Genomic DNA, 9,580 nt, shown 5'->3' with positions numbered 1-9,580 from the left:
TGGGGGATCAGAAGACAGGTTTCCCTAAGTGAGGGGCACAGGAATATCATTTTTCTTTTTTTTTTTTCTTTTTTAAAAGAATGTATTTATTCACAGAGACCCAGAGAGAGAGAGAGAGACAGAGAGACAGAGAGAGAGAGAGGCAGAGACACAGGCAGAGGGAGTCGCAGGCTCCATGCAGGGAGCCCAACGTGGGACTCAATCCCGGGTCTCCATGATCAGGCCCTGGGCCGCAGGCAGCGCTAAACAGCTGCACCACCGGGGCTGCCCAGGTATATCATTTTTCATGAGGTAGTTGGAGTCACTGTTCTAGATTCAACAGTGAAATATGTGCCATGTGGGCAAAGCCTGTTAGCAAATAAAAAAAAGAAGCCCAACCCAGTGGTGGGCATTAGATCTAGTGTGCCAACCATGGAAGAAGGGCCTGTGGGCAAAGGTAGAAGGACCTTGGTCCGGGGCCCTGAAGACCCCTCCCACCTTCCAGGAGCAAGGACAGCTGGTTGACAGGGTGTGGCTCCATGTAAGGACAGACGGGACCCAATCCACACCCGGTATGCAGAAGCCCCACTAGAACCAACATTGAGCTCCTAGTGTTCTGTTACCCTTTGTATGCTAGCTGCCTCTCTGCCACCTGTTTTTTCTTTGCCAGGCCCATCAGCTTCAGACATCTCGAGGTCCCTGTATGGGCCAGTTATTACAGAACTTATTCCCTTCTGACCTGCAGGGTGGGACGCGAAATGGTAGGATCCATGCATAAGCTTCCCGGAGGACTTTGTCAACAGAGGCAGAGTTTGACTCAGCTGCAAAGAGCCACCTGCCTCAAGGCAACTGCTCCCCAGAGTGAGTGACAGGCAATGATTATTCACAGAGGCCACTCGGCTTCCATTTAGGACACGTGTATGGGTCCTGCGAGTTCTCCAGCACCCTGTGGGGTGGGCTGATGCTGTGAGGTTGCCCAGTGGTCAGACTTCTCCCTCTGCCTGTGTTTCTTCCTCCCCACCCTTTCCAACCATGTTCGCCTTGATGTCACTGCCTAGGAAACACCCAGCTCCCTGAACTCCATCTCATCTGCAGTCGGGGACAACAGAGGAAAGACTCCAGGGAAGACAGGGCCTGCACACAAGAGGAATCAAATTCTACTGAGGCAGAAACTAACATAAAGACTGATGACACTGTGTGTGACAGTGTTTTGTTGATTGAAGCATTTGAATTGTGAACAAGGAAGAGGTCCACGAATTAATGGGGACCAAAAAATCAGATGGGTGTGGGCGGAGGAGACAAGTTGATTAGGGGACCTTACCTCTTCTTGGATTGCAAAGAAGATAAGAGAGAAGTAGGTGGAAATATATGGAGATTGAAGCATTTTTGTTTTTCAATGCAAATTTCAGTCTGGGTGATGCCATCACTTGTTGCAATATTAGGAGGGAGAATCGGATTGGGGAGGAGTACTTTCAAATAAAGTGTATATGTTTTAAATTATACAGATATATGTAAGTATACAGAAAATATATCTAAAATTCATGATACAGAAAGAATAGGAACCCAACACAAATGTAGAAATAAATTGCCTGAGATGAAAGGTAATTCCTTTCCTGTTCTGAGGGAGATGACTGAAAGTGTGAAAAATGTTAAATCTAGTGGTTGAAAGCATCTACATCCCAAATTATCTACTTCATTTATGAAATAATTTATACACCATCTGATGAAGGTGAAAGTAGCATCCACGGGGACTACATGACAATGGCAAAGGTCTGACGTACTCTTTGACGAGCAGAAAAGGAACTGGAATGCGTGGCTTACTAGGCCTGCCAAGCATTTTTGGAGAAAGAAATAAAATGACATCACATACAATGGGATATTTACTATGTCCTCTGGTGTAGTTATTTCCTCTTGGAAATTTTAAGGAATTTTAAGCCAGAAGAGCCTATCTCTACAGCTGTTAAGAATCCCACTCAAATGTGTAAATTGACTGTGAATGGCCTGGAAACAAAGTTATTGACCATATTTTATCATATGATACTGTTTTCATTTCTCCTCTAACCAAGAAATAAAATATAAGATTGTTTTCTCCATTTTCTTTGGATTATTAATAAATTCTTTTTTAAATTTATTTTTTAACGATGTTCAATTTGCCAACATATAAAATAACACCCTGTTCTCCTCTGGCTGGCGGTGGGGGTGGAGGCGGGGGGTGGCCCCGGAGGTGGAGGCGGAACAGGGGATGGGCGGGTGGGGTCCGCTACATGAAAGGGGGCGCTGGCTGCAGATGAGGGGTGACCCGGTGAGAGGATGTGTCCTGTGCCTGAAGTTCTTCTCTCTAGAGACTCCTGACGCTGTTGCTTTTTTGTTTGGAAGTTTGTTTGTTTGGTTTTTTGTTGTTGTTGTTTTCATACAGGTTTGCTTTTATGTCCACACTCAGCCCATTGAGAGAACCTGGCACAACCTGAATGGCCCCAGGACCCTGTGGAGCGCGGCCTCCCTGTTGCGTCCTGCACGCAGCCACACTGGCCCAGGCACATGGGACAGACAAGTCCTTGAGGGGAGACGGCTTGGCTGTGCACCTCAGGAGGCCGAGGGGCCACTGTGGCCGTGCACGAGAGTGGGATTAACAAATGCTGGTGGCGTGATTTTAAAAACCTCAAACAAGAAAAATCTTAAAGTAGTGCCTTTCATCCTCCACGTGCAAGTAGTGCCTTCCACGAACCTTATTTCCTTGCCCTTTTGCAATGTGCAGGAATGAGTGAGTGGCTGGCGTCCGATGCTCTCTAGGTCAGACTCCGCCCCGGCACAAGAAATTACAGTCACGTGAAGCAAACTGCCCTTTGTCTTGAAAGAAATTGTTTCAAAAGAAAAGTTTTTTTTAAAAGATTTGTTTGATGTTATCAGCCTCGTTCTTATCAACTTGAAATGTTGGCATTTTCTAACTGTGTTTTGTTGGCTACAGTAATTCAGTATTCCTGTCAAAATTGAAAAGTGCCCTAATTGAATGTGTTTGAATGTTATCCTTGCACAGTTCTTTATATTGAGAGACAAAATGTTTTACCTCACTGTTGGACATACATGCCAAGCTTTTCAACTTTAGGAGAAAAAAAAATATATTTTCCTGTATTGTAAATTTTAGACTATTTCATATACATTGTATTAAAACTGCCACATCAATTTTAATGTAGAGATTCTGCAAATCCTAGGGGAGGTGGTGGCCCTGGTGAGCCAGAACCTGTAGGAGGGAGAACGGGACTTCAAGGTGAAAGTGAGGCCCATCCTGTGCTGCCTGCACCACCAGCCCAACTGGTCCCTGGAGGTGGTGCAGCTGTGTCCGAAGTACCAGCAGACTGTGGTGGCCATCGACCTGGCAGGAGATGAGACCATTAAAGGGAGCAGTGTCTTCCCGGGACACGTGAAGGCCGACGAGGAGGCTGTGAGGAGAGGCATCCACCGCACTGTGCACGCAGGGGAGGTGGGCTTGGCGGAGGTGGTCCAAGAGGCTGTGGACGCGCTCAAGACGGAGAGGCTGGGCCACGGCTACCACACGCTGGAGGACGAGGCCCTTTATGCCAGGCTGCGGCAGGAAAACATGCACTTCGAGATCTGCCCCCGGTCCAGCTACCTCACAGGCGCCTGGAAGTCGGACACGGAGCACACGGTGGTTCGGCTCAAAAATGACCAGGCTAACTACTCCCTCAACACGGATGACCCACTCATCTTCAAGTCCACTCTGGACACGGATTATCAGATGACCAAACAGGGATGGACTTTACCAAGGAGGAGTTGAAGAGACTGAACATCAATGTGGCAAAGTTTAGTTTCCTCCCAGAAGATGAAAAGAAGCAGCTTCTTGATCTGCTCTCTAAAGCCTATGGGATGCTATCTTTGGATGCTGCAGCATCCCTGCAGACATATGGCCACCTCTCCAAGCCCTCCCCCTGGGGACGGAGCCTCAGTTCTCTGGGGTTGAACGGCACTCACCTTTACTCTTTCAAGGAGGACGATGATGACCATAGTCAACTTCTGCTGCTCTTGAAGCCATGTGCCTTTCTCTACACAGGAATACCTGGGCACACCACATCTCTCCTGACTACGGGCCAGAGTCTGGTTGAATCTGAAGCCTCCCTCCTATAGTGACGCATGCTGAAAATGTGGTGCTCAGTAAAGAAGCCAATGGGTGGTATTGTGGGAAAAAAAAAAAAAAAAGGGAGATGATCATCTTTCTTTATTTTTTATTTATTTTATTTTTTTTTTTTGGAGGACTGACTTTATTTATTAGGGAACCAAGAACAGATCACGTACCCTGGAACCTGGGTTATGCAGGAAGGTAGAAAATATCTACAGTGACTGGGTGACAGAACGGAGCACAACACAAGGTCCCAGGCCAGCCCACCATGGGAAACTGCCCCACTCACTGCACGGAAGACTAAAACCGAGTGGTTTTAGCAGCTGCCCCAAGACTCCAGTAATGATGAAATGGAACAAGGATTCTATACGGCTCCCCTCAGCTTCCCTGGAGAGAGTGGATGTAAATAGGTCAGAGGCCTGTCCGTGACAAAGTGGGGCAGCCAAGGCTGCCTCTGTCCTGGCCACTTGGGGCTGGAGCAAAGGCAAGCCTGGCCTCCCCCCGGGGCAGATGGCAAGGCCAGTCAAATCCACAAGCCGCCTCACGGGCTGGGGGAGGTTGGAAGATGTGGCATCAGGGAAGCGTTCCCACACCAGGTATCCATCCCTCAGAACAGCCGTGGATCCACGGTGACCCTGCTCACCCCACTGCCTCCACAGGGGTATGGAAACAACCCCTGCAGCCCACACTGAAAGTGTGACAAGGCTGGAGGAGAAGGTAGGAGGCCAGGGAAGCCGGGGTGTGGAGCCGCCAACAGAAGTGGAGCCCTGGAGGCTTCTGTGAAATGGGCCGACAAGTGTCCCCAACTTCATGTGCACCCACAATCCCAGAATGGCCCCTTGTTTGGAAAAGCAATGAGGGTGACAGTGGTGACACGGACCTGCAGATCTTCTGCGTCTCCACGGGCACCCTATCAACCCACGTGTTGCCTTGCGCCACATGGAGCGCTGCTACGCCAAGGATGAGAGCCAGACGTCCTTTGGGTCCATGTACCCCACAAGCATTGAGGGAGCTACACGACTCTTCTGTGATGTCTACAACCCTCAGAGCAAGACATCCTGGTAACGGCTCCAGGCGCTGTGCCCAAGCACTCCCGGGACCCCAAAGTGCCAGCTGATGAGATATGTGGGTGCCCTCTTGTACGTGATGTCTGAGCTCACGGGTGACTTCTGCCGCCTGCCCAAACGCCAGTGTACCCGCATTACTGCTGGGAAAAGTTGCGGCTGCTGGAGTGGACCTGGAGCGTGTGCGCGTGTGGCACAAGCTGGATGAGCTGTTTGAGCAGGAACGCACCGTTCGCACGGCCGTGACTGACCGGGCAGGATTACTGGCCTGATGCTGCACCACACGATCCAGCATGACCCGCTCACTACTGCCCCACGCTCCAGTGCTGACCACTGAGCTTCACTGGCCCCGAAGTCCCCAGGCCCTGCATTCCAGGCCCGGGAGCCCCCCCGAATCCCCCGTTTGTCTGCTCTGCCATTCATCTGTTACTCCAATGGTCCCTGAGTTTCTCCCTGTGCCCATCCACCATTTGACTACCCAGCTGCCCTTATCAGAGGTTCTCTGGATATTCTTCTGTCCTTCTCTGTCCCTCTGTCTCTCCATTCTCTGTGCCTGGGTGGGACTGTGCAGTTTGCTCACTGTTGCCTCCCCTCTCCCTGGTTTTGTTAATAAAATTTTGAAGAACCAAAAAAAAAAAAAAAAAAAAGATGATCTCTACAGGGATAAATGCTGGAAAGCCTGAAGCTCAATCAATTGATGTTGAAAACTCTTAAAGGGAGTAAAGGCTTGATCTGAATGGTCTAGAACATGTACTATAATTTATTTTTTTTAATTTTTATGATAGTCACACAGAGAGAGAGAGAGAGAGAGAGGCAGAGACATAGGCAGAGGGAGAAGCAGGCTCCATGCACCAGGAGCCCGACGTGGGATTCGATCCCGGGTCTCCAGGATCACGCCCTGGGCCAAAGGCAGGCGCTAAACTGCTGCGCCACCCAGGGATCCCATGTACTGTAATTTAATAGAAGAGATGGTCGTCTTAATATTTAATGATTTAAAAGAACTTCTCAGTCCATGCGAAGAGTACAGTCCAAGGATAAATCAAATTTCTGAACGCATTTTATGCTACATATGTGTATACTTTGCGATCCTCAGGTGTTCATGCCAAATATTCTCTTTCAATAAGTCCTTCAATACGTTTCTTAATAACAACTGGACTTGGTAAGAATCGAGCCTTCACCTGCTGAGTTACCTCTGCTACTAACACGCTGTGCTGCATCTTCTTTCTGTATTTCATTGTCCGCATGATAGCAGCTTTGATCTCATGTTTTCTGTCGTCATCTACTTTCTGCCTCGTTTCTTTCCTTTCTGGGTCAGATTCACCTTGTTTGGCAGCAACTGTTTGAATCTTGACTCTGTGTAGTTTGGATGTGAACTGATCATTAACTGTGAATATGTGGCCATTTTCTATTTCCTTGGACTTGGGTTCTTTTGTAAGAACCCGCTGTGTTGGTTTACCACAGGCGAGGGACTGCAGGGCTCTAGCAAGGTCTCTTTCAGGGATATCTGTTTCTTGTTGAATTTCCTCAAATGTGTATTTTTCTCTGGATGATTGAATTCATACATCTTTTATTCTTCTTTTGGCAAACATCAGATAATATGAGCAAAACCATATTTCTTGCTCACTAGAGTTACATACATTCTTTTTTCTTTATATAAGTTTGTAAACATATGTTGAGTGGATAAAATTCTTGGCTAAGGACATACTCTGACATATACTTTTCTGAGTTAGGAGAAAAGAAAGCTTATGAAACTTCCATTAGACCATAATCACACAGCAAACTAAATTAGTCTCTGCTGTTTTTAAATTAACATCTGCCATTTTTTAAAGACTTCAGTTTTTGGTTACAGCTAAAATGATTTTTATCTGAAGTTTATGAAAGAACAGAAGCTGACCACACAAATCTTACTCATAAGCATATTGGCCGTTTCAAAATAAAAAATAATAAAAATAAACCTATAATCAAGGAAATTCCACTCATCTTATTAGAAAAAAAATAGCTACGAATGTTATTGTAAATATAGATGGCAATTTGTAATAACTAGGCTTCATGATATTTGCTTTACTCCTTAATGCTTCTCTTTTGATTTTAAACTAACAGATTACTTCATAATAAAGGCAAGCCATTTAGCATTTTATAATTTAATTCTTTTATAAATTTCAGACCCCAAAAATTTCAGATCAAGTATTACAAAACAGTCAGCCTTCAGAATATATTTTGTTTGGCAGACAGAATGGTTTTTCTTCTTTTGAATTGGAATACCTTCATGCAGTACGTAACTTGCTCTAAGCTGACCCATCCCTACTAGCTTCCCACATTGTCACCAGCCGGGCATGTGAGGCTGACACCCGTTTTTAATATTATAAAACTCAGTATTAACCTACAAAAATTAAGTTGCATTCATGGAGCAAAAATTCAAATATATCATAAACTTCATGCTAAGTCTTAATACTCGTTCCTAATTTGGGAAAAATAGATCAAACCCAAAAGGACTCATCTTACTAATACTTAGTTACATAAAACATTATCAATAAGAAATGTTTCTATATATGGATACTGTCTTCTTAGAATAGTGTTAACAGTAACCTGAAATCTGAGGTAGATGAATCATTTATATCACAGAGTATTATATACTGTCTCTCCTATACAGTCTTGGCTCCCAAACAGTGGGCTTCAACTTCATCCCTACATATAATATAAACATTCTCAAATATTTGAAATAAAGGAAAGGTGTCATTAATAAGGCTAACTAAAATTACAACAAAGGCTTTCTTCTAATCCTAGAGGATGAAACAAAAAGAGAGGTCTTGTAAAACAAATTGGAAATGAGGAAGAATTTGAAGTCAAGTTGGCCCTGGACCCTTTTACATTGCTACTCCTTCTCTTTGTTCAAGTTAAAGAATAAGAGAGACCACCAACTGCTCCTTAGTGGAACAGGCTGCAAAGAAAACAAAGCAGCTAAGTGATGATGAGGAAAACAAAGAATATAAAAATTTGTAGTTATGAAGATGATCAAGAAATGATGGAGCTCCTGGCTGGCTCAGTTGGTAGGGCATGCAACTCTTTATCTATCTCAGGGTCATGAATTCAAGCCCTATGTTGGGCAGAGAGATTACTTAAAAAGACTTAAAAATAAACTAAAAAATAAAAGACATTAAAAAAACTGTAAAAAAAATGATAGTAGTAATTGTATTCTGAAGTTTAAGAAACAGCAAGGAGTAACAAATAAATTAGAGAGACAGTAATCTCCCTGTTTTTTTTTTTTTTTTTTGCTTCCACTCCATTTTAATTTGAATACAAATACAGAAAGAATCATGTCTTCTGCTCATAACTCACTCTTTGACTATAGAATAAGTCAAAACTTGTAAATGCATCATTGAAAACATATTAACACTCCACCTGCAGCCTTTGAGATTTCAGCCATAGTTCACTACCAGTGTTGTGTGAGAAAGCCATATAATTTCATGTCTCCTTGTTTCTCTTTATGCTGCTCTGCCTCAGAAACCCCTTTTTTCCTCTCCTGGGTAGCTCAGTGGTTGAACACCTGCCTTCGGCCCAGGGCATGATCCTGGAGACACGGGATCGAGTCCCACTTCGGGCTTCCTGCATGGAGCCTGCTTCTCCCTCTGCTTGTGTCTCTGTCTCTCTCTCTGTGTCTCTCATGGATAAATCAATAAAATCTGAGTTGCTCAGTCGGTTACGCATCCACCTTGACCTTGGCTCAGGTCATGATCTCTTGGTTGTCGGATAAAGCCAGATGCCAAGCTTTGCATGTTTGGCAAGAAGTCTGCTTGGAACGCTTTGTCTCTCCTTCTGTCTTTCCCCCTGCTCGTACTCTCCCTCTTTCTCTCACTTTTTTTTTAAGTGTTAGAAACGTTTATTTGTCAAAATATTAAAGAAAAGTGGGAGGGGTGAAGTAAAACAAGGCTAAATTTCAGCTAATGCTGCACCACGATCACAGGTCAGACATAAAAGAAAACAAACAAACAAAACAACAACCTCCACCCCAAACCCCAATGGTCCTAGCAGTTTCAGAAGATTAGCTTCAATGTTAGAGTCCAGAGCTAACAGAAGAGTAAAAGGTCTCTTGCCACTACATGGTCATTTTAAAGGGAAAGGAGATGTTGCAGGTAGACAGGGAGAAGGGTTCAATTCCTAAGGAAAGCAAGATAAGAGGGGGTTCCACTGTACAGGAAAAAGGGGATGCCAGCATAATCCTTACCTAGGGCTGCTCAGAGGCTGAGAATATAAGGAATGGAATGAAAGGCTACAGGGACTAGTATCAAGAGGAAAGAAAAGTCAACTTAGAAGAATTAAATTAAGAAAGAAAACACAGTTGGTCAGAAACTCCTTTGTTTACTGAAACATGAAGCAATGGAAACATCCCGGCAAGGGGGATGCGCGG

General features: G+C 44.9%; 2 pseudogenes; both read left to right on the top strand.

The window, feature by feature from the left end:
- Nucleotides 1-411: 411 nt before the first annotated feature.
- On the top strand, nt 412-4,119 carry LOC140599552 (adenosine deaminase pseudogene; annotated as a pseudogene).
- Nucleotides 4,120-4,895: 776 nt separating this feature from the next.
- Nucleotides 4,896-5,512, top strand: LOC140599551 (CXXC-type zinc finger protein 1 pseudogene; annotated as a pseudogene).
- The last annotated feature ends 4,068 nt before the right edge of the window (nt 5,513-9,580 follow it).

The sequence above is a fragment of the Vulpes vulpes genome, chromosome 7 (genome assembly GCF_048418805.1).
Source record: "Vulpes vulpes isolate BD-2025 chromosome 7, VulVul3, whole genome shotgun sequence".
NCBI classification, from domain to species: domain Eukaryota; kingdom Metazoa; phylum Chordata; class Mammalia; order Carnivora; family Canidae; genus Vulpes; species Vulpes vulpes.
Note: the sequence above shows the minus strand (reverse complement) of the source record. Positions and strands in the feature narration are given on the sequence as shown.